The following is a 25,733-nucleotide window of genomic DNA, read 5'->3' as shown; positions in this document are numbered from 1 at the left end:
GGAACCTAAATATTGAAGAAGAACGATTTCTTTTCAGAACTACTCGCCTCACGTCAATTTTGGCTAATATTAATGCTGCTTCACGTTTTTTAAAAAAATGTTATTAAAAAAAATGTTTCTTTCGGGGCGCCTGGGTGGCGCAGTCGGTTAAGCGTCCGACTTCAGCCAGGTCACGATCTCGCGGTTCGTGAGTTCGAGCCCCGCATCGGGCTCTGGGCTGATGGCTCAGAGCCTGGAGCCTGTTTCCGATTCTGTGTCTCCCTCTCTCTCTGCCCCTCCCCCGTTCATGCTCTGTCTCTCTCTGTCCCAAAGAAAATAAATAAACGTTGAAAAAAAATGTTTCTTTCTTGAGAGAGAGAGAGAGAGAGTGGGGAATGGGCAGAGAGAGAGGGAGAGAGAGACAGAAAATCTCAAGCAGGCCCTGCACTGTCAGTACCCCACTCTGGGCTTCATCCCAGGAACTATGAGATCATGATCTGAGCTGAGATCAAGAGTCAGACGCTTAACTGACTGAGCCACCCAGCACCCCACCCCCCCACCGATACCATTTTACTTTTTTGTTTAGCATTTCTTCGTTATAACCCGTGTGTGTGTGTGTGTGTGTGTGTGTGTGTGTATTAGGTCATGAAATCACTGATGAGTAAAATATCCACTTAACATGCAAGATAGACCAATGAGGTTTAATATAACAGTATGAAAACTTTCATTGATATGGTTTCAGGTTCTACATTCTAAATAACATTTACAAAATGAGCACTTGTGAAGAGTAGGTGTAGTTTCAAAGGAGAGTATCCATATTTATCTGAGAAGGCTCTGAAAATCACCCTCCCCTTCTCCAACTGCATATATGTGTGAGGCCAGTTTTTTTTTTCCCCACTTACTTCAACTAAAACAAAAGGGCACAAAACATTTCAGGCAGAGGCAGTAGGAGAAACCAGTTGTCTTCCAAGAAGTCAGAAACTAGAGACATTTGCAAAAGGTAAAAACTATGCTTTCTTCTCACTGAATTCGTTGTGGCTTGGGGAAAGACAGTCATTTTTAATGGGTCGTTTCTGTGAAAGTGTAATGGATTTATTGATGCTATTTTGAGTTAGTCAATAAGTATTTTCAAAACGTTTTAGTTCTAATTTTGAAGACATTACATCGTGATAGCCGTAGCCCACGTGAACAAGAGACGTGGAGGCCATTCGGTGGGTTATTGACAAGTTGGTCACGTCCTATTCCCGGTTTCTGTCATCTCTCGACTGGAAGTCGGGGCTACTGTCTCCGTTTGTTGCCATTTTTCACAGAAGTTCCCTTCTCAGTTTGTTTCGGGACGTTGTTTCTCCAGTCATTGGGTCCCATCAGAGTTTCGTCACTGAGAGTCTTCAGAAAGTTTGCTATGCTGTAAGGGATACAGGATAGGGAGACCGGGGATGCTCCTGGTCCTATATTTGATCCTAAGCCACCATTACAAAGTACGGAAGCAGAAACTACACTAGTGACTCTGGTAAAGATAACGATGAAGGGGATACTCTCCTTTGGTTGAGTGTTGCTCTCATCAGAGTCGGTATTCAGCTAATATGCGCCAGGATGTCCACACTAGCTGTATCTGGTTAGCATCCATTTCCTTTGACTCCTGCCTCTGCTATGCTTGCTATTTAATAGTATGAATATCATATTTAGCTGTGATGCTCGCAAGGTATGAAAAGAACAACCTGGTGGTCTGGAAACACCGATAAAGGAAATATCATTCTGGAAGCCCTTCTTTTCACGATTTTTTTTTTTTCAGTTGGTAAAGTTGCCAACATCTTGTTTCTCTGCTTCTTTGTTACAGGAATCTATCAAGAGATCCAAAGAGGATACGCCTGTACACTTGATAGAAAGCAAGACGTAAGGTAGACATCCTCACCCGAACATGTCTTTTTCTTAACCTGTTGCCGAGCCTTAATTTCCATCCAGTAGAACCACAAAACGTGGACGTGTGATTTGCCTACTTATCTACTCTGACATGGCCTAATGCCAATATGGTCCCAAACTTTCAGCAAGCCATTCCCACATAAACCTGCAGTCTTTACCTCCCGGGGTGAGATGCAAATATCAGAAAGGATTAAATACCTTAACCAGGAGGTCACTGTCTTGTTTAGGCTTCCTCTTGGATTTTATTCTTAAGATCATAGGAGTGCTATTTTTTTTTTTTTTTTTAAAGATGGTCAAGGTCTGCTGACCATCCTCTCACACATCTGCAGCAGATTGCCTGGAGCTAACTCTGAGAACAGCTCCAAGGAGCCAGACATAAAAAGAATACAAAAATAAACGGGGATTCAAATGTTGGTATGGTGGGATCTTAGGCAACAAAAGAGAAAACCCCGGAAATAGCATTTTGTCCGGAAGAAAGAGAGCTTGAGATCTCTGGGACGCTGGAGGTGGTTAAAAGGATCTTCAAATTGCAGGCTTGGAGATTTCCTCAAAATGCCTCCCGCACAGCTGTCCTCTTAATGTACCTTTCAGAGGCTCAGCTGTGGTCTGTAATGGTTTTAAAAGGTTACACTCCCATGTAAGGATTTTACCCCTTTTTTCTGTAAGCAACTGTTACCGAAAGTATCACAAGCTAGGCCTTTGAAGTGGGGAAAACTCAAACACCGAAGACATACAAAGAAAGATTTCAAATCTGGAAGATGAATACCTACTCTAGGATGCACTTGGGGCGGGGGTGGGGTGGGGAAAGCAGTGTCCAGCAAGTTCTGATGGCAGTTTAAGGGCTCTTGGGGCCGGGCCCTGAAAATGGGACACTTGCAGATAAGACGTCGCCAACGATAGTTAGGGCTAATTTCGGAGCCCTGAGAACTGCTTGCAGTTGCATAAACTGATCTCTGCAAGCAGGGGCTCTCAGCGCGTCCCTGGGCTAATAGCAAAAGCATCGCCTGGGAACCTACTGGAAATGTTCATCCTGCGGACCTACCCCAGTTCTACGGAGTCAGACAGTCTGCAGGTAGGTCCCACAGTCAATTGTAACAAACTTCCCCTTGGGATTCCAAGCCAGGCTACGCTTTAGGAAGTACTGTCTGCCATGGAATGTGTCCCCAGGAAGAATGGCATCAAAGGTCACAGCTGTCCTACTCTCCCCTCAGACGTTTCTAGCTCTTCTTTACCTACTTCTTTATAATTAAATAACGTGTAGCTACAACCGCAAAGGCCGGGCAGAAATTTCCAAAGCAGCGTGGGCAAAGCTTGCCATTTGACAAATAACCTGAACCTTTGACCTCCTTACAGGACACATGTATGGGCTCCTTAGAATTTCCCTGGTGCTGCTCCTCTAGCTTTTTTTTTTTTTTTTTTTTAATTTATTTATTTATTGAGAGAGAGAGGGAATCCCGAGCAGTTTCGTGGTGTCAGTGCAGAGCCTGACGCGGGCTCGAACCCACTAACCACGGGATCGGGACCTGAGCCAGAAATCAAGAGTCTGACGCTTAATCCACTGCGCCACCCAGGCGCCCCTCCTCTAGCTTTTCAGACCTGCTTCTGGCTTCATCCTCACTGGGCGGCCACATCGAATTCCTTTGTTCCACTGATTTTCTCAGCTCCCTTGGTGTTTTGTTCTCAACTCTGCATTCCTCCATTTGCTGTCCCTCCTTCCACAGGCCCTCAGGATGGAAACAAGCCAAGGAGCCCAGAAGCAGGGCCACGTCCAGGAAGCCAACATTGCCCAGGAAAGGTAATTAACCCTTTCCTGTCTGTCTCCCAATCCATTCTTTTTTAAATTCAGGATCTGCTTTCTGATGTATCTAATGCAATTGCCATTTCAGGAACGAAGAAACCCAGCGGGACAGAGGCTCAAAATCACTCGCAAGTGACGATTCTCAAATGCTTCATCTGGGAGCCAAACCCGTTTTGACCCGCCTGCAAACTCCTCGTTGCCTCTTCCTCGAGGCGTCACCCCGTGTGTGTTAGCCTCTCGTGTTGTCTGTAAGGTCCATCCTGTGCTTGTGGTTTGTGGGGGCACCTGTTTGGGGCTTGAGAGTTATAGGTATTGCTGAGTTTGCTTAGTTCTACTTAGAAAGAAAACAAAGCCAAATGCTTTTGTTCCAGCTACAGATCACTGGGGAGAAGGAAAAACCGTTCTTAATCATTCAGCCTGTCTTCCCTCTTCTTTCACATTCCCTCCGTATTCCTTTTTCATCTTCACTTAAGAAATGCCTTCTGCCCGTCCCCTGCTCATGCTCTGTCTCAAAAAAAAAAAATAAATAAATAAAAAATGCCCTTGGGAAACACCACTGAGGTTGAAGGGGGGTGGGGGAGACAAAGACAGGACTTGCCCTGGCGTGCTTTGCAGGTCAGGTGTAAGGCAAAGGAAGAAAACGGAACGTATGAAAAGGAAGAACATATTTTTGTGATTTTTTTTTTTTTTTTTTGCTTTAATCAATATGTTAGCAGGACGAAAATTAATCAGGTTTTTTAAGCTGAAACTCAGGGTGCGGAAGAAGGGGTATGGTTGGTTGTCTTTATCTGTGTTACAGTAGAAGCTCAGAGAAAGGGGCTCAGGCTGTGGCAGGAAGGATCGGAGCACGATTGAGTCGGGAAGGAGGGCCCGGGGTTGCTGGCCGTGGTGGTCCAGGACCAGTGACCCTGGACTTGAGCAATGAGCTTCAGCTGAGGCTAAGGGCAGTGCTGCCCGTGAGCCTCTCGTGGGTTCCTGGATGGCTTCTGCAGTCTCTTGCACAATAAGGGTCTCCTGGCCAATCACCACCCCGAGTTCAAATCCTGGCTCTCTTCACTTTGACCAGTGTGATTTGGGGCAGCTAAATCCATATCTGAGGCTCTTTAGTGTATCTGCTAACGCAGAGTGATTTAATGCCCTGCTCTGACCATGCTGCCTTACTAGGATGTGTTACCCATTTGTGGGACCCGGTGGCGAAGAAGAGGAGAAACGCCTCCTTCAAAACTTGCTGTCTAGACAATTGACACAAAGCGTTAAAGCCCGCACAGGGCCCTTAGTGCAGAGCCCTGTGGCTCTGCCCTGGTCACACGCCCGCCCGGGGAAGCCTGCTCTATATAGCCTGGAGGTAATCATCCCTGAGCCCCTGGGGGATGGTCTGGCTCAGGAAGACTCAGATTAAGCCAACACAAGTTGACCCTGTGCCGAGGGCCCCGCAGGCCTCACGCTGCCCTGCACCGACCTGCTGTGAGCAGGTTACAGCGATGGTTTGAAGCACACAGTCTGTTATGGATGTGTTTAAATAGATCTAAAAGCTTTCAGCTTGGTTTTTTTTTTCCCCCCCAAGTTGAACCCCCAAGCTTACTAAGGCCAAATGGGATCACAAATGCAGACTGCATGGCCCATCGTAGAAACCAACCGACGTTTCCCCGTATTTGTTCCCGGAATCCCCCGCAAGAGGGTCAGGAGATCGCTGCTTGCAGGGCGGGCCCTCGGTTTCCGCAACAGAGCCGGGGAATCAAAAGCTCCGTAGCTGCCGCATGGGAACCTGCCTTTGTACCAATGTCCCCAGAGGCTCTCACGCCTCCACGGCTTTCACCTGACTGCAGTGAACCCGATACCCACCGGCACCCTCCCCATTTCAAAGATAATCTTCATGCATAATTCCTGCTCGGCCGAATGACGCCTAGCTATCACCAGAAACGCGTGACCCTTAACAACGACAGCTTTCATTTCTCAGAGCGATGAGCATCGCACCAATTCGAACAACGCAAGCCACGGCGCACGAGCATTTTCTATGCGCCAAGCGCTTGTTTAATCCCACAATGACTTCCGAGGTGGGGGTTGCCCACCCGTGTTCTAGGAAAGGAACCGGATGCTCAGAGAGACTAAAAGACTTGGAGCCAGCAAGCAGCAGTGTTGTGATGGAAGCCTGGCTTTTTGGCGGGCCCAACATCCACAGCGTTCCATTCTTTCCACGTGAGACCGACTACCTTGCCAGGTAGGAAAAAAATTACCAATGCGGGTAAATTGTCCCCATAAACTTCCTTTCGTTTTTTTTTTTTTTGTGATGTAGGTGCATTGGCCTTCCTTGCAGCAAACTTGGAGCTTGGAGAAAGAACCTTCTGGAGGGCCACAGGGTCTCTTGCTTGGCAAGAGGCCCTCAAAGGAGAGGCGTTATTGAACCGCACTGTTTTCTCTTGTCCGAAGCTAACCCCAGCATATGCCTCGCGAGACCTCTGTCACTACATTTTTTAGTTAATAAATCTGGCTTAAAATTCTCCCCAGATGACTGATGCGAGAGACAAAGAGATGCGTTTAAAACCTCCGAGTTTTAAACCTACGAGGAGAAAGCTGCATAAGGTAACTGAGAAGGAAAACACCAAAGGAGGTTTGTATTACATCAACTTCTCTCTTTAGTGCAGTGATGGACATTTGGGCTCTTTCCATCTTTTGGCTGTTGTCGATGGCGCTGCCACAAACATGGGGGTGCATGCGTCCCTTCGAAACAGCACACCTGTATCCCCTGGATGAATGCCTAGTAGTGCAATTGCTGGGGTAGGGGAGTTCTATTTTTAGTTTTTTGAGTATGGAGGAACCTCCATACTATTTCCCAGAGTGGCTGCACCAGTTAGCATTCCCACCAACAGTGTGAGAGGGTTCCCCTCTCTCCGCGGCCTCGCCAACGTATGTTGTCTCTTGTGTGGTTCATTGTAGCCATTCTGAAGGGGTGAGGTAGGAGGTGATTGTGATTTTGACCCCCATTTCCCTGATGAAAAGTGGTGATGAACATCTTTTCATGTGTCTGTGGGCCACCCGGAGGTCTTCCTTGGAGAAAAGTCTGTTCATATCTTCTGCTCCTTTTTTAACTGGATTATTTGCTTTCCGGGTGTTGGGTTTTATAGATTCTTTATATATTTTGGAGACTGTCCCTCTATGAAGCATGGCGTTTGCAAATCTCTTCTCCCATTCTTTAGGTTGACTTTTACGTTTACTGATTGTTTCCTTTGCTACCCTGAAGCCTTTTATTTTGATGTAGTCCCGATAGTTGATTTTTGCTCGAATGAGCGAATTTTTAACCGTTCCTTTTCATACATACGGAGCACAAGGAAGGAAGAAGAGACGTTGTATAGCTTGGTCGTCTTTTTATTTTAACTTTCATTCCTTAGTTTTCATCGTGAGCCACGAGGGGAGGCAGAATTATGTACATTTGATACAAATAACATGGATCAAACTCCAGAGTTCTAATTTACTCCTGCCTAATCAATTTGGGTTAATAAGAATTGCTCAGCCTGCCTATTCGTATGTCTCATAATTAGCATGCCTCACAAAATTTGATGGACATTAGCAAAGAAATATAACCCATGGCAAGATGGAAAAGCATACACACCTATGCTTAAAGCAAATACCTGTTCTTACGATTTAGTGTCAACGAGTTACATAACTGGCCAAAGTAAATTTACTTAGAACTTTTCTTAAGTAAAGAAACGTGTGAATGCTGTTCTCTTTACGTCTTGGGTCTGGATTTTCTCCTTCTACCACAAGACCATGGGATCGCCAGTAGATGTTTAACAACCAGCTTGTCAGAGGCAGAAAAAAAAGGATTTGCAGCATTTGCGGATTTCCATGTCATAAAAACTCCCACATGGCTGACTTTAGCTGTGCGCATGATATAACTGAAACAGAAGATGGGAAGAAATGCAAATAATCAACTCCTACAAATGACTATACCCTGGTTCCTGCACACAACGGTCCATAATTATTTTTGAACTGATAGGGACTTTATTGGTACCTATAGTTTCCCACAGATTTAGTTGACTTTCTTTAATTTTGCGTATTTTCTCAATGTGAAAATACTAGAATATATTGAATTTATTTATCAATTTTTCCTATTGATCTTTGGTGTTCCTGTGGGTTTTGTTAATAATAGCGGATACTTCCATAGCATTTGCTTTGTACCAGGCATAGTTATATTTCCCATTATTCTTTTTATTCTTTCGACAATCCTAGGAGATATTTTACCAATGAGCATGATCCTGTCCGTAGGCTTTTCATAGATGTATTTTGTCATCCCAAGGAATTTCCTTTCTGTGTCTAATTAGCTCAAATTTTTTACCATGAATGGATTTAAAATTTTGTGATGCTGTTATCTTTATTGAGATGACCATATATGTTTCTTCTTTATTTTGTACATATAGTGAATTGCATTAATTGCTAATGTAATCTTGGATTCCTGAGATAAATTTGACCTGAGCTGGATGAATTTTCCCGTTTCCGTAGTGCCTCACATGATTTATCCATATTTGTCAAAGATTTTTATATCTGTGGTCAAAAGGGGATAATGAACTATAGTTTTCAACTCCTTGAATGTGTTTTTCTGGATTTTGTATCAAAGTAATGTTGGTCTTATGAGTTTGAAAGTGTTTTTCTAATTTCTAAGAGAGTCAGTATAGGATTGGTATTCACCTGTGACGTAATCTCTGCTTATGTTTCTTTGGGGAAACTTAACTACTAGTTTACTAGATTTAATACATATAGAGTAACTCAGATATTCAATTAAAAAAAAATTTTTTTTGCTGTTTATTCATTTTTGAGAAAGACAGCAAGACAGAGCACAAACAGGGGAGGGGCAGAGAGAGAGGGAGACACAGAATCTGATGCAGGCTCCAGGCCCTAAGCTGTCAGCACAGAGCCTGACGCAGGGCTCGATCCCATGAACCGTGAGATCACAGCCTGAACTGAAGTCGGACGCTTAACCCACTGAACCACCCAGGTGCCCCTCAGGTATTCTATTTTTGTATCAGTTTTGGTAATTTGTGTCTTTCAAGAAATTCACCCATTTCAAGTAAATTGTAGATTTTTTTCAAATATTTCAAATATTTTTCAAATATTCTTATATTACCCATGAAATTCTCACGGGAATTGAAGAGAACTCCATTTTTACTCCGGATATTGTTAATTTTTTAAGTATGTTTTTACTGATTATGCAACTCTAGACTGGTAGTGTTTTTACTTTCAATATGTCCAGTGTTTCTGATAGAAAGTCAGTTGTTGTTTTTGATTATATTTAAGCTGTTTTAAATTCAAAAATTTTAAATTTTAAATAAGTCTTCTTATTGTAGACTATAATGTTACGTAGAAAAAAACACTAGAATAGGGGCATCTGGGTGGCTCAGTCGGTTAAGCATCCAAATCTTGGTTTATGCTCAGGTCATGATCTCATGGTCGTGAGCCCATGAAAAGCTCTGTGCTGAGTGTGGATCCTACTTAAGATTCTCTCTCTCTCTCTCTCTCTCTCTCTCTCTCTTTCTCTCTCTCTCTCTCCCTCTGCCCCTCTACTCTACTGACTCTCTCTCTCTCTCTCTCTGAAAGATAAAAGAAACAGCACTCGAATCAACAATGAGTTTTTATTACTAGTAACAGAGTTCAGTAAGTTTTCCAGATGTATGACCAGCTTTAAAAAAAACAAAACAAAACAATATATGGGGCTTCTGGGTGCTTAGTCAGTTAAGCATCCCACTTCAGCTCAGGTCATGATCTCACAGTCGGTGAGTTCAAGTCCCATGTCAGGCTTTGTGCTGACAACTGGGAGCCTGGAACCTGCTTCTAATTCTGTGTCTCCCTCTCTCTCTGCCCCTCCTCTGATTACACTCTGTCTCTCTCTATCTCTGTCTCTCTGTCTCTCTCTCTCAAATAAATAAACATTTTTAAAAATTAAAAAAAAATAGATAATTGCACATCCATTGGCCAAAAATTCCCCCAAAAAAAAACCACAAACAAAACAAAAACTTGATCTAAACCTTACACCTTCCGTAAAAATTAACTCAAGATAAATCATGAACTTAAATGTAAATTATAAAAATTCTGGAGAAGACTATAGGAAAAAAAAATATTCAAGTCCCTAGAACTAGGCAAAAGCTTTTTATTTTTATTTTATTTTATTTTTTAACTTATTTTTAAATATAATTTATTGTCAAATTCGCTTACATACAACACCCAGTGCTCATCCCAAATGCCCTCCTCAATGCCCATCACCCACTTTCCCCTCCCCTCCACCCCCCCCCCCATCAACCCTCAGTTTGTTCTCTGTATTTAAGAGTCTCTTGTGGTTTGCCTCCCTCCCTGTCTGTAACTATTTTTCCCCCTTCCCCTCCCCCATGGTCTTCTGTTAAGTTTCTCAAGATCCGCATATGAGTGCAGACATATGATATCTGTCCTTCTCTGACTGACTTATTTCACTTAGCATAAAGCCCTCCAGCTCCATCCACGTTGCTGCAAATGGCATGATTTCATTCTTTCTCATTGCCAAGTAGTATTCTATTGTATATATAAACCACATCTTCTGTATCTATTCGCCAATTGATGGACATTTAGGCTCTTTCCGTAATCTGGCTATTGTTGAAAGTGCTGCTATAAACATTGGGGTACATGTGCTTCTTCGAATCATCACTCCTGTATCCTTTGGATAAATTCCTAGTAGTGCAATTGCTGGGTCATAGGGTAGATCTATTTTTAATTTTTTGAGGAATCTCCACAGTGTCTTCCAGAGCGGCTGCACCAGCTTGCATTCCCACCAACAGTGCAAGAGGGTTCCTGTTTCTCCACATCCTCGTCAGCATCTATAGTTTCTTGAGTTGTTCATTTTAGCCACTCTGACCGGTGTGAGGTGATATCTCAGTGTGGATTTGATTTGTATTTCCCTGATGAGTGGGACCCTTTCCTACAGGACCTTGATACATAAGTGTTTATTGTAGTGAAAGAGTGACAGGCTGGGAACTACCCAGAAGTTTAAAAAAAAAACAACAAAACAAACACTGAATAAAAATTTGGTTACTTCTCAAAATTTCATTTTAGCTTTGGTTTTCAGTGGTTTAATTAAGATGCTCTAGGTGGAATTTTCTTCTAATTTATTTTGATTGGGCTCACTAAGTTTCTTATACACGTGGGCCAATGTTTTATACCTATTTTGGAAAGTCTCAGCAATTGCTTCTTAAAAATGTTGTCTGCTTCCTTCTGTCTCCAATATTCTGGCAATTCAATTAATCATGTATTAAACCATTTGAAATCATTCTGTTATGTTATTTTCTTCTCAATTAATTGATTGGAGGGTGCCTGGGTAGCTCAGTCGGTTAAGCATCAGACTCTTGGTTTCGGCTCAGGTCATGATCTCGCAGTTCATGAGTTCGAGCCCTGCATTGGGCTCCACGCTGACAGTGCGACACCTACCTGGGATTCTCTCTCTCTCTCTCTCTCTCTCAAAATAAATAAACTTAAAATGGGGCGCCTGGGTGGCTCAGTTGGTTGGGCGACCGACTTCGACTCAGGTCATGATCTCGCAGTTTGTGAGTTCCAGCCCCACGTTGGGCTCTGTGCTGACAGTCAGAGCCTGGAGCCTGCTTCAGATTCTTTGCCTTTCTCTCTCTCTACCCCTCCCCTGCTCATGCCTGTGACTCTCTGTCTCTCAATAATAAATAAATGTTAAAATTTTTTTAATTAAAAAAATAACTTAAAAAATAGTAATTGATTGATGATTTCCCAAATTGTCTTTAGTTTGAATAGTTTATAGTGGACTTTTATTTATTTATTTTTTTTAGTTTTACCAATCATATTTTATTGCTTCTATTTTGCACATCCAATAAATTATTAGCATCACATAATAAAGTTTTCAGCTCTAGAATTTCTGCACGTTTATTTATTTACTTTTAATTAAGAGAGTTTAGTTTTGGGGTAAGTTTTAGATTCACATGCAACTTGGACTGAGAGCAAATAGGGTTTTTACATGCCCTATCAACCTGCTCCCCAGTTTCCCTCTTAACTAACATTCAGGTGGTCATTTGTTATAATTGATGAACCAATATTTACACATTATTAACTTAAATTCTACAGTTGATATCAGGGTTTACTCCCTGTGATATACATTCTATGGAGTAACAAATGTAAAGCGATATGCATCCGTCGTTACAGTAGCATACAGAATAGCTTCATTGCACTAAAAATTCCCTGTGCTCACCTATTCATCCCCTTTTTCCTTCCCCAGAAACCCTGGCAACCACTGATCGTTGTTTGTGTCTGAGCCTTTCTTTTCCCAAAATGTCATATAGCTAAATTCATATGGTACATAGCCTCTCAGAGCAGCTTCCTTCACTTAACAATATGCCTTTGAACATCCCGTGTGTCTTTTCACGGATTGATAGCTCATTTTATTCTATTGCTAAACAATATCCCATTGTATGGGTATACTACATTGTATTCATTACATATACATTGTATTCATTTCTCCATTCATCTATTTCACTGAAAAACAGCTTGATTTCTTCCAATATTTCTCAGTTATAGGCAAAGCTACTAGAAACAAAACAAATAAACACGCCCAAAGTAGAATCAGACCTATGGATGCAGAGAACAAACTGATGGTTGCCAGAGGGCAGGGGTTGGGGGATGGGCCAAATGGGTGAAGGCCAGTGGGAGATACAGGCGTCCAGTTTGGGGATGAATAAGTCATGAGAATGAAAGGTACGACCTAGGGAATACACTCAGTGATGCGCCAGTGGCGTCGTGTGGTAATAGACGGGAGCTACACTTGTGGTGAGCGCGGCAGAACATCTACAGAAGTTGAATCACTGTGTGATACACCCGAAACTCACGTAACACTGTGTGTCAAATACACTCCAATAAAAAATTTAAAATAAACACCCAAATAAATAAATCTATAACTATTCCTGTACAGGAATTTGTGCGAATCGGCTAACTTCGGTAAATACCAAGGAGTGTGATTGCTGAGTCCTAGGGTAAAGGTACATTTAGATAGTTTGAAACAGCCAAACGGTCATCCAAAGAGCTGTACCATATTGTATTCCTGCTGTCGACCAAAGTTACTATTGTTCCACATCTCTGCTGTCATTTGTTGTTGCCAGCGTTTTGGATTTTGGCCATTCTAATAGTCGTGTGGTGATAGCTCATCGTTCTATTAATTCACGATTCCCTGGTAACGTCTGATATGAGGCATTCTTCCCTATGCTTATCTTCCATCTGCGTATCTTGTTTGGCAATGTGTCCGTTACGGTGTTTGGCCCATTTTTTAATCTGGTCGCTTGTTTTCTTATCGTTGAAGTGTGAAAAGTGCATGCAAATGTTGCGACCAGTCCTTTATCAGGTATGCGTTCTGCAAATATTTTCTCCCAGCCGGTGGCTTGTCCTTTTATTTTCTTAGCAGTATCTTGTGAGGGGCAGATACTTTTCACTTTAATGCAGTCCAATGTATCACTTTTGGTGCTGTGTCTAACACGTTATTGCCAAACCTGAGGTCATCTAGATTTTCCTATACGTTATTTCCCAGGGGTTTTATACTTTGCATTTTACATTTACATCGATGCTTCCTCTTGAGCTAACTTTCACGAAAAGCGTGAGGTCTGTACCTAGATTAAGTTTTCTCGCATGTAGAAGTACAGTTGTTTCAAAATCATTTGCTTAAAAGACTATCCTTTCTCTATTAAATTGCATTTGCTCCTTTTACAGACATCAATTAATTACATTTGATCCATTTCTGGGTTCTCTATTTTTAACTATTCATGTAATCTTCCTTATATATTTATATGTATGGTGTATAATACCACCCAGATTATATGTATACATTTGTAGTACATATTTCTATACATTTACTTTTCTGTTTCATTTTTCTCTGCTGAAATTCTCCATCACCTAACCCACTTTTTTCCATATTTTCCTATGATTTCTTTCCCAGATTTATGATACTTTTTTTCAATACATTGTTTTTAAATTTTAATGTCGGAATCTCTACGGGTCTGCTTTTATTGTCTATTTTTGCCTTGGCTCGTGTGTCATATTTTCAAACCTTTTATATCTTTCGTGCATCTTTGTTGCATTCTGGACATCGGATTTAAGCACGAACAATAGAGACTGGAGTTAATGCTATTTTTCACCACAGGGGGTGCACGAAGTCTATTGCCAGGAAGCTAAGGAGAGAGAATGGTGCGTTGGATTTCTTCAGGTATTGAGCTGGGTTTGAGCTGTGTGTAGCTTTATTTAGTTTCAATTCATATTTGGTTTTTAAAATCTTCATGGTGAATCTGTCTTTTTTGTTTTTTGATTTTAGGGCTCTTTGTCTTACTTTTTTTTTTTTGGAATATAAGTATTACATGGCTCTGAGAGATTTCCTTCTTCTTTTTTTAAAGTTTATTTATTTATTTTGAGAAAGAAAGCACGAGTGGGGGAGGGGCAGAGAGGGAGAGCGGGGGGAGAGAGAATCCCAAGCAGGCTCTGCGCTGTCAGCACGGAGCCCACGGCGGGGCTCGATCCCACAAACTGAGAGATCGTGACCTGAGCCGAAATCAAGAGTCGGCCGCTGAGCTGACTGGACCACCCAGGCGCCCCGTGCAATTTCCTCTTTCTCGTGGCATGCGCCTGCCATCTTTCCTGCGATGCCAAGGAGTAGGCCAGAATAGCAGGCAAGCAGAGAGGACTAGATCTATATCTGGGGGGCTTCCAGATTCCTCTTATCGTACGTCGCCGTCACAACTCTGAAGCTTTCTTCTCACCCTAGCAATGTCCTGGGAAACATGACCCACAATCGCCACACTTTAGCCACTTAAATATCTATTAGCCCATTCGCCATTAATGACAACACTGTATGAGTGGTACTATTCTATTCCCACTTAGGAAATGAGAAAACGGAGGCAAAGAGCTGTTTAAAAAAAACAACGCTGCCCAAGTAGCCACACGGCGGGTGAGGGGTCACATAAAACTCAAATTCTGCAATCCGTGGAATGAACTTGCTTTCAGAACTACCCCTAGAAAGTTGCTTTCTGTAGTATGGGCACCACCGTTGTTAGTGAAAGGTATCTCATACATATCTCAATCTGTCTTTGCTCCTTTGAGACCCTCAGGCATAGCTGTTTCTTTTTTTTTTTTTTTTTTTTTTTCAAACGTTTTTTATTTATTTTTGGGACAGAGAGAGACAGAGCATGAACGGGGGAGGGGCAGAGAGAGAGGGAGACACAGAATCGGAAACAGGCTCCAGGCTCTGAGCCATCAGCCCAGAGCCCGACGCGGGGCTCGAACTCACGGACCGCGAGATCGTGACCTGGCTGAAGTCGGACGCTTAACCGACTGCGCCACCCAGGCGCCCCTAGCTGTTTCTTTTCTAAACAGCGATCTCAACAAAGAAGCCCATGTCTGTTCCATTTCTGGGCCTTTTCAGATGGCACCAGGTATCACACCCTATACTGTTCCACAAGCGTCAGCTGGCTTCTACCTTCTCCTGATCGTCTGCTCTTCATGTACGTCTGCTTTCTGGTGCCGCCTGGCTTTCAGCCCTCTGATCGTGGCCTTGGGTTGTGCTTTGGACAGAGCGGGGATCTGGCCACTCATTATCCCATGGTCCATCTCATGCAGACCCCGTTTCTTGCTGTTTCTGGTCAGTGGAATGCTCTCTCCAAGGCGCTGGGATCCCACATAGGCTTTGCCCCTTCCAGGGCTTTTGGTTGGGAGGAATTTAGATGAAAACAGGAATATAGATGTAATAGCTTAGATCTATTCCTTATTAGACATTTGGTAGTCAATCACTTGCTGATAAATATTATTCTGAGGGGAGAACTACATCGGGTTATTGAATTTTGTATTTTGTGTTTCCACGCGTAAACCATTCAGCTATGAATGGAGCTAAATAAAGCTCAATTCGAAAACTCGGAACGGGTAGGTTAGATAATGTAGATAATAGTGTTTCATGTCTCAGGCTTTGGGCAAGATTGAGGAAGCGTTATAATTCAGGTTGAAATAAGGGTCCAAGTGTCACCTCCTACCAAGCAAAGAGCCACACTGTTCACACAACGAGTGGACATTCCATCGACATTTATCCGCATGAATGTGAAAGGCCATCCCCGGCACTTAGAGAACAAGCATTCATGTGTGGAGCTCTCATTGTCATGACAAAGATTAGAACAAGAACGGAAAATATCACACCATCCCTTATTTTTCCAAGAGTGCCGGAATGGGTTTCTGACACCTTGTGTTCTTAGGAGCACGTTTTCCTTCAGTCGAAATACGGCCCCTCAAGATGGCTGTTCTCTCTACAAAGCCGAGAACAAAGTCCACAGAGAGCCATCCTAATTTTCGAGCCGGTGAGTATTTTGGTGCTCGAATAATCTAAATACTATAAGCAACGGCTTTAGCGGTAGAGAAAATACATGGAGAAGTGAAGTATCCATCTCTGCTAATGACCACTGCAGTGCACCCCCGTTCCTGCATTTAGTGAAGACCCGTCAGGCTGTCTTTTCTTTTGAAGTTCCACGGAGAGTCACATTAAGGGGGTGAATGCCTCCATTTCAGGTTCCATTTAGGCCACCCTATTAACTTTCTGTTAAAAGCTTTTTCTTTTTCATTTTTTTTTCCTTCTTTTTTCCCCCCCATTTGAACACCTTCTTGTAAAAAATCTCTGGCCGGAAGAAAAATTCCTTTTAGGAAACTTTGACTGAAATGTAGAAGCAGTTTTTAAGTTACAAGCCTTTGAAAAGAAGTATAGATTTTCCAGCTCTGTTAAAAAAAAAAAAAAGAAAGAAAGAAAGAAAGAAAGAAAAAAGAAAAGGAAAGAAAATTCTTTTATCTTGTAGAGTCTTCACTCAAATCTAGTCTGATGGAAAACTCCAAATCTGCATTTACTTTATTGTACCTACTGAAGAGCAGTGGGTAACATTTTTGGTGAAATTTAACTTATTACTTTTTTTTAATTGAAATTCCTGAGCACTGCAACCCTGGGGTGATGCTATTCGCTGCTTTATCCTATACTTGCAGGAATAAAAATGGCAGGGTCGTTATCCTGAACCAATTCCCTAGTCGTCCCCTGTGCAACATTTGTAAAGAAATCACTTGGCATCTCATAGAGGCCTGCTAATGGCTTAAATTATGATTAGCCAGAGCATCCAGTAAAGGGGTAATTCGAGGATGCTTATTAGGACCTTCTGCTCCTAAATACCAAGTGTGCTATTTCTTATTATTATAGTTTAAGTCCTTTGCATGCTGAGGACTTCAGGGAGGTTTTTGTAGTCATTTGTGGATGTTCAGACCCCTGGGAAGTACTCACTATGAAGAATTAAGATCACATTAATGAGAATCCTGTAAGAGTGATAGATTAGTCCTGTTTTGAGAAGCTTGGTATAACAGAGATTATGTTCATTTAAGTCTTGATGATGAAAGTTCTTCGGTCAAGGGAGGGGATGAAGGATGCTCTTAAAGAGGAAGTATAATCTCCAAACAAAGTCTGTTCATGGGGAAACCACACTCTCTGGACAACACGGATGGGTTGGTCAGAGTGGTAGGGATGAATTTATAAGGGAGGTGAGGGATCCTATACACCAGCTAAGAAACCTAGGTTCATCCATAGTCCTTAAGTGGTGATGGAAGTGTCTATGGAGGAAAATGATGATATATTTGACCTTGGAAAGTGCATTCCAACTAGGAAAGGTCAGGGAGGGTAGATCAGAAGGAGCAAATATGGGAGAAAGAAAGCCCATCAAGTAATCTGGGGGCACCCATGTGGCTTAGTCGGTTAGGCATCTGACTCCTGATATCAGCTCAGTTCATGGTCCCAAGATTTGTGGGGTCAAGCCCAGAGTTTGGCTCCACACTAACAGCGTGGAGCCTGCTTGGGATTCTCTCTCTCTCTCTCTCTCTCTCTCTCTCTCTCTCTCTCTCTCTTCCCCTCTCCTACTTGCTCTCTCTTACTCTCAAAATACATAAACTCTAAAAATACTTTTAAGAAACTTATTTAAAAAAAAGAAATGTGTAATCTGGATGACGGATAATAAAACAGAGCAGTGTCTGAGAGGGAAGGGATGGAGTTAATACACTTTGGAAATAAAGAATATGATATCGTTGGGGCACCTGGGTGGCTCAGTTGCTTAAGCCTCTGACTTCGGTTCAGGTCATGATCTTGTGGTTCGTGGGTTCGAGCCCTGCATCGGGCTCTGTGCTGACAGCTCGGAGCCTGGAGCCTGCTTTAGATTCTGCGTCTCCCTCTCTCTCTGCTCCTCCTCTGCTTGTGCTTTGTCTCTCTGTCTCCCAAAAATAAACATTAAAAAATTAAAAAGAAAAGAATATGATATGGTCAAAGATGATTTGAAGATTTTAAGTGGGTAGAAGGAGAAATTGCAGACATAATTTTCAGTATGTTTATTGAGTAATAGCATAAGATGCTGTAGAATGCTTACCTCCCATATCAAATTGATTTGTCATATCAAACTGGATTTGTCCTTCAGGTTGCCCCATCTTAAAACACTTTGATTTTTTAGACAGGAATATCAGGACGCTTCCTAGAGCTTGTCCATGAATATAAACTTTTGTTCATGTGTTTACTAAATTGTACGCATTGGAACAGATGATAACATAGGACAAATAAAAGACAGGCTTTCAGAAACTGTTTATTGAATAGATTGACCAGGAAATAGTCACCATCATCATCATCATCATCATGGCAATGCCTTTATTATAGTGTTTACAGAATACATCTCACATGCACTATCTCACGTGACTGTAGGTGAGCCGGGTCATTTTGTAGTTGGGAAGACTGCGGAATGGTGAAGGAATGTTCTCAGTGTCGGAGCGCTGACCAAGTTGGCTCTACCTTGGCCCTCCATCTTGTTCATGGCTGCCAGTGATTCCACTCAGGGTCACGTGTTCCATGCCTCAGGGAGCTTAATGTATATTCTGACTGAAATGTGGGGAAGCTAAGGGCAACCAGGTGGCTCAGTGGGTTAAGCGTCTGACTCTTGGTTTCGGCTCAGGTCATGGTCCCACGGTCTGTGGGTTCGATTCCCGCATGGGGCTCCACACTGACAACGTGCTGACAATAGAATTCTCTGTCTCCCTCTCTCTCTGCTCCTCCCCTGCTAACTCTCTATCTCTCTCAAAATAAATACGCATTTAAAAAAAAAGAAAGAAAGAAATGTGGGAAAGCTTGTTCTGATCGTGCTACTGTAGTTCACAGATGGCTCCACTTTAGGTAACTACCCTATGACCTCACCACCATGCCCTTTGCTCCGTAAAAGCTGGGGATTAAGGCCCAGACGTACTGGAGAATGGGGCTGGAGAACAGCTGCATAATTGCCTGGATCATTCATCCACCCACTTCCCCCATGTCAGTAAGTTACCCTGAATAAAACTGTAAACGGTATGGAGTGACTCACATCATTTTTTGGTTTCGAATTGCCTTCTCAGTGTGGAAGATACTGACTCTCTTCCAACTTCTAACGCCCAAGGTCACGAAGCCTGTAAATCTAAGGGGTTTTCAATATATCAACTGCCTCATCAACTGATGTTGGAACTGATACTGGGGATTCAATGATCTTTCCAGTGTTTTCCAGCATCAGCTGGGTAGTCTAGCATTGTTAGGGGTATTTCTCATTGGACATTTTTATACGGGAGTTCTTATTAATGGTCCATGTTTCATGCTAGAACATTCTAGAACATGCTAGAACATTTCTAGAAATGTTACCCTTTATAGTTATAATATCAACAGTCAATTTGCCTTTGTTTTTGTTTTTCATTAATCTAGGTTAGGTGAATTTATTATCCATTAATTTGGCACAGCTAATTCCACTGTCTCCATAGATTCCCAGATAGCAGGGTTATAATCCCCCTAATCATATACTGACATTTCTTTGTCACAATATCAATGAATCTTATGAAAATTACAACAGTGTAAAAAAAATACACCCCTAAAAGTTACGTTTATTTGCAAACACATTAAGATGAGTAGCATTGAACAGTAACATAATAGTTTCACTTAAAATTATCTTAAACAATATAATAATAAGGCACACCATCATGGAACTTCAAAGGAAGGACCAATAAAGGATGAATAGGTTAATTGGAAGGGCCAATTAGATTTTCAAAAAGGAGAAGTTTCTCAGGTGGATAAAAAGAGAAGGGCATTGCAGGCAAGGGAAGAACGAGCACAAGGGCACATGAGATATGCAATGGTGTGGCAACTGTGGAAGCCACTTGTAGTTGATTGGAGCTGAGGCAGACAATATGAAGAGAGTCAAGGTAAGCATTAAGACTACAGATCCGGCCATCTGATATGGTAACGTCTAGTGCCGTACTGTTGTTCGGGTGAAATAAAATAAAAAATTCCATTTCTCAGTCACCCTAGCCACATTTCAAATGTTCGATGGCCATGTTTGGCTCGTGGCTACCATATTGGATAACATAGAAATAGAATATTTCCTTTACTGCAGAAAGTTCTTTTTGGTACATCTCGGATAATGGACAATGGTCATGTGACAGCTTTGTAAGCCCCTAAATCGTGTGAATGGAGACCAAAGGACTCGTAAATGAGAGATGTGAACTTCTCAACCATCTCATCAGTCTCATCTTAAACACACTGTTTTATCTCCCTCGTATTTATCCAGATTTACTTAAGCTACTATGTATATTTGTATAGCATTGTAAATGCATTGGAGTTTTCATCTTCACATAGATACAGATGTAAAAATCATAGCCAAAACATACAAAACCCACAGAGAACATAATTTCTTACCAAAATATTTATAATAAACACAAATGCATAAGTTTCCAGAGGAGCAAAACTGATAGATTAATATCCTACGGTTAGTAAGTGAAGCCTTTGTTTTCCCCCTCACGATGGGCACCTGGGCTCACAAGATCATAAAGTACCCTTGGATCCGGATTGAATTTTAAAGATTCTGACAAACTTCAGTTGTCTCTGTCCTCACTTCCAGGGTGTTATGGTATTCAACAATAACAATGTGGTGAAATGGCCACGTCTATTCCCCCCCCCCAAATAATTCAATTATGTGAATCCTGAAAATCTGATATCTGGCTCAGGAATGAGGGACAGAAGGCACAGTGGTTGCTCTGGGCTCTGGGAAAGTTTTATTTTCTCTCCTATTAGAGGAGCACAAGACAAAAGTGACTAATTTTCTTTCTACTACCCAACGCCTGGATGCCCCTCCTGGAACGTCTACACTCTGAGGAGGCAGCCAACCCAGGAGAATGGCAGAAGAAGAGAGCTGGAGGCCTTCCCTTCCACGGCTGGAGCCACCTGCCTCATCCAAAGAGATCGCGAGGATTCTATTTTTGTTTAGAGCCAGCGATTATAATTAACTTAATTTTGTGTGCTGAAGAAGGACACATAGTACTACAGATGCCCCCCCCCCGCCCCCAACCCCCCGGGGACACATATATCTTTAACTACACGTAACAGATAACCCAAAGGGAAAGAAGGCATTCAAATTAGATAAATTGATATGTGTGAAGGCATAGAGGTCCAAAAGTCTGGAATATTCAAAGAATGCTCAAGGTTCGTTAGTTGTCAGAAATGAATAATTATGGCAGAGTCGTCGTAGGTGAAGACAGGCAGGCAAGGGGCAAAACAGGAATAGATTCTGGAAATCCTTGCTTGGCATACCAAAGACTGTAGGTTTTACCGCAGAAGTAAAAGCGTGAATTCTATCAGCCGTCCCCAAAGCTGGTTGGTAATCTCCCATTTGAGTGACATTCATGGAGGCCTTGCTAGAATAAGTTTTCCGGCTGAATCCCTTGTTCCATGTGACTTTCAGTCACAACATACTGTTACTGTCCGCGTGTATTGTTTCCAACAATTATATTAGGATATTCTACTATGCTAGTAAGAAATACAGGTGGTGATTTGGAAGATAAGAGGGAGAGGGACTGTTAAATCCCAAACAGCTTCTGTAAAGGTCAGTTTGCCAAAAGCGTATCTTTGCAATTTCCCAAAAGGCGTAGACATTCCAAAGCTCTTGTATCCTCACGAGAGAAACCGTAATGGTAAAATAAAAGGCTAGATGGGCCTGTTATCTTAGATAGAAAAGATATGTGTTTTAGTTCATGACTTCTAACTTTAGAAATGACACCGACCAAAAAAAAAAAAAAAAAAAAAAACAAAACCTCAGGCAAAGAGCACCCACAGTATCCCTGAAATGCAGGCCTTGAGACAGGAGTGAAAAGATTTAATTCATTTGAAAAATTATTCCTGCTCGCATGCAGGGACAATTCTAGCTTTTAGACACATTTTCACAGTGTAAGGAAAACTCTGGCCTCGGTGTATGCTTTAGGCAGAAAGTGTTCCTGCCTCTTGCACTTAAGCTATTACTCAGTCATCACTAATATGGGTATGGGTTTTAAAAAGCACTTTCAGTCTTGCTGTGTTAATAATTCTGTTGTTTGTGAACAATAGAGTGCATTTTTCAGATGGTACATTTGAGGCTAAAGAGGTACAGTCCTTGACTAGGAAGCCAAGGATTTTCTTGGAAAAGCTCAGGGTCATTACCAACAAAATACTCCCTGTTAAATACATACTGTGTGCTCAGCATTATGTAAGATGCTATGGGGGGGGGGGGCGGGGGGAAGACACCAGCATAGGGTTAACGCATACTGGGTTGGATAGCGTCCCCCTCCCCTAGATGTCCACTAGGAGCCTCAGATGGTGACATGATTTGGAAATAGGACTTTTGCAGATATAATTAGTTAGATTAAAATGTGGCCATGCTACACTGAAGGCATGCTACCTACAGGGTAGTAGTCATACAGGGCCCTAAATAGCCAATGACCCGTATCTTTGTAACAGAAAGGAGCAAGAGGCCCGGAAACGGAAACACAGAGGAGGCAAACAGGGGCGAATGCCACGTGAAGACCGAGAAATCAGAAGCGATGCAACGATAGACTAACGAATGGCAAGATGGCTGGCGATCGCTGGGAAGGAGGCATGGGATGGGTCCTCCCCCAGAACCTCCAGATGGAAGCCACTCTGCTCACACCCTGATTTTGCATTTCTGGCCTCCTGAGCTGTTGGAGGATAAACTTCCATTGTTTTAAGCCGCTGGGCCTGGAGTCATTTGTTATGTTAGCGCTAGGAACCTGTATTCAGAGAACGGCTCAAGGAGGGCTGGGGGATCCAAAGACAGCTTCCACGTGGCAGTGGAGCTAAGTGGAGGGCTTTGAAGTTTCAGCTGAAGTTGGATTGATGCAGAGGTTCAAGAAGGTTTTTCAAGGGCAGAGAGATTGGAATTCTGAGCCAGTTCTATGGTCTGAGCAGTCAAATGCTGGTGCATCTGCTGAATCGTACCTTTTCTGCACAGGACTGCTGCATCTGTTGTGTTTCAGTATTCTATACCCTGCCAGGATTCATGCACATAATGCCCACTCTGCTCGTTGCGGTCACCCTATGGCATAGGTATCCCCTCCCTTATTAGTGTGAAGAAGGAAATGATTCTCCGGAAGCTTAAATGCTTTTTCTTCAAAGTCACAGAACCAGGAATTGAGGACAGGGAAATAAATCCTACATGTTTCCGACTCCAAAGTCCATGGGTTCCCACTACTCGGTTGTAGAATGATTCCTCCTCCTCCACTCCCCATTCCTTCTCTTCCTGTTTTCCTTTGGATTTGTTTAGTATCTTTATAGAAGAAGAACATCGCCACTTAGAACAAGAATTGTATAAGACACACATCTCAGTGAGGTTGCACCAAGTTCATGTCTTTCTGAACGTAAGAAGGTTGTCAACCCTGAATGTGTACATGCATTTGGTAGGAGGAACTAAGCATATTCACTATGACCACGGGAGTGCTATGGCTTTTAGGAGCGGTCTTGCTCTTCGGCTTTGAACTATACAAAAGTCCACGGTGATTGCCCATTTATCTCTATCCTGCTAAGCTGAGGGTTCCCCCGGGGGCACAGGCTCTATCATCACTGTTGCTATCCTCTCGGCGTCTGGCTCTATAACCTGGCACATAGCATGTGGTGAGTAAATATTTTCCCGAATGAATGAATACATGGATGAATGATTACGTAGCATGATAGATAATCTATGTTCCTTTAGTTCCTACTGATTCTTATTCCTCAAATGGTTGATAATACGCATGAAACATCGAAGCCATATTTAAAATGGAGTTTTTTTTTTTTTTAATGTTTATTTATTTTTGAGAGAGAGACAGAATGTGAACAGCGGAGGGGCAGAGAGAGAGGGAGACACAGAATCTGAAACAGGCTCCAGGCTCTGAGCTGTCAGCACAGAGCCCGACGTGGGGTTCGAACTCATGAACTGTGAGATCGTGACCTGAGCCGAAATCGGACGCTCAACTGACTGAGCCACCCAGGCCCCCCTAAAATGGAGTTCTGAATGCAAACACATTTTCCTAAAAATTATGAAAAATTTACTATTTACACGCTTAGTAAAAATCTAATTTTCTTACAAAAAGATGTCCAACTTCTTTCTGCCTTGATGTGATTCTCCTAAATATCAGGTTTCTCTTGCTTTCCTTACCCTTTTCTGCCATTTTATTAGTAGTCTAGACATAACACACAGTTAATAAGGAACTCCTTGGTATACATGTGTAAAAGCAAAAAAAAAAAAAAAAAAAAAAAAAAGAAAAGAAAACCTGGTTAAGAAGCCATACAACCTTTCTGCTAAAACCTTAATTCCTGTTTTAATGATTAATTTATACAATCCAGAATGTAAACCCATTTAGAAAGTTGGCTGATCATTTAAACCAGACCTTATCAGGGCCATTGTATTCCCATCATGTGTCTGTGAACCAGTTGGCCCAAACAGGATGGCATTAAGATAAGGAAACAATATGCATATGCAAATTGCCCAAATAAAAATTACGTTCTTGGACACGTTAAACAGGAGATATTAGATATAACGATGAGCTGACGTACAAAATATCTTCATTTATTCGGAAAAAACATGCAAAAACATATCACAAACACGACCTGGTGTGCTTATTATCCACTAAAGAAGCACCAGAGAGGATGAACTACAATGCTCGTGGCTTTATTTTACATTACGAGAAATATAAAGCAGCATCCTTTTTGCAATTTTGATGTGGAAAAGGCCCAACTCCTTTCTTCTGCCAATGGATCAAAAAGCCAAGTGTGCTAAAAGTCACTGGTACCCTGATCCCAATGACAGCTGCCGTGATTCTGCCGTAGAGTCAGATGGATCCGTGTGTGGGTTTTCCTTTTCTCCCCTACCCCTCTCCTGCTGCGTCTAGATCTCTATTATTTCTCTAGATCTCTTTTATTGTAAGTTGACTCTTCGAACATGTTTCTTTGTCTCAGCCTGCTTATTTACCTAAGCCGTCTGGTCCCCTTAGGTCCTCTGGCCTCTTGGGGAGATTGTGAATAAGGCAAGAGCATCCCCTGGGACGTCAGAAATTGTTTCCAGGAGTGGACTGGGGCCCAGTTTCCCCTCTTCCACCCATACTGCTTTGCACAGGTTAAGGAAGAAGCCAGTTTCCCGTAGAGAACTATTTTCTTGCATACAGGGGAGATGTGTCATGAAAATGGCTTCCCGGGAACTGAAAAGAAAGGAAAGATTTTTTCCCCCCTGCCTGTTTTGTTCCAGACATTGTTCAAGGACGCCAGCAAAACTCTGGGAAGTAGGCATTATTATCTCTGTTTTTCAGATGAGCCAGTAATTTGCTCAAGGTCATACAGATAAGTGGTAGGTGTAGAAGTTAAACTTGAATTTATCCATCCTCAAAACTCTTTCCACCATATACTGACCCGGGAATATATCTCCAATCAAGGCAAAGCAAATAGTATCGTCCCATCGAGCATCCTTACACAAGCCGACTAGGAATCATAGAACCAGAGTACTGGTGGGGAGCTTCATAATCATTCAATCTAGTCTTCCCGTTGCCAGATGAACAGTGTGGCTCCAAGAGATTCGGTGTCTCAAGCAAGGTCCTGTGTTACAAATATAACTGCAGTCTTTTAACTCCAAGTTTGATATTGCTTTTGCTATAGACTGAATGTTTGTGC

At 42.3% G+C, this 25,733-nt stretch overlaps 1 long non-coding RNA gene across 1 annotated transcript; it reads left to right on the top strand.

The window, feature by feature from the left end:
- The first annotated feature begins 892 nt into the window (after positions 1–892).
- On the top strand, positions 893–4,190 carry LOC147577047 (uncharacterized). Its single transcript, XR_015255734.1, has 4 exons — positions 893–979; positions 1,817–1,877; positions 3,621–3,694; positions 3,786–4,190. It is a non-coding gene; the product is annotated as an uncharacterized LOC147577047 (long non-coding RNA).
- The last annotated feature ends 21,543 nt before the right edge of the window (positions 4,191–25,733 follow it).

This window comes from Puma concolor, chromosome C2 (genome assembly GCF_028749965.1).
Source record: "Puma concolor isolate L17-30 chromosome C2, mPumCon1.1.hap2, whole genome shotgun sequence".
Lineage (NCBI taxonomy): Eukaryota > Metazoa > Chordata > Mammalia > Carnivora > Felidae > Puma > Puma concolor.
This window is presented reverse-complemented; position numbering and strand designations above follow the sequence as displayed.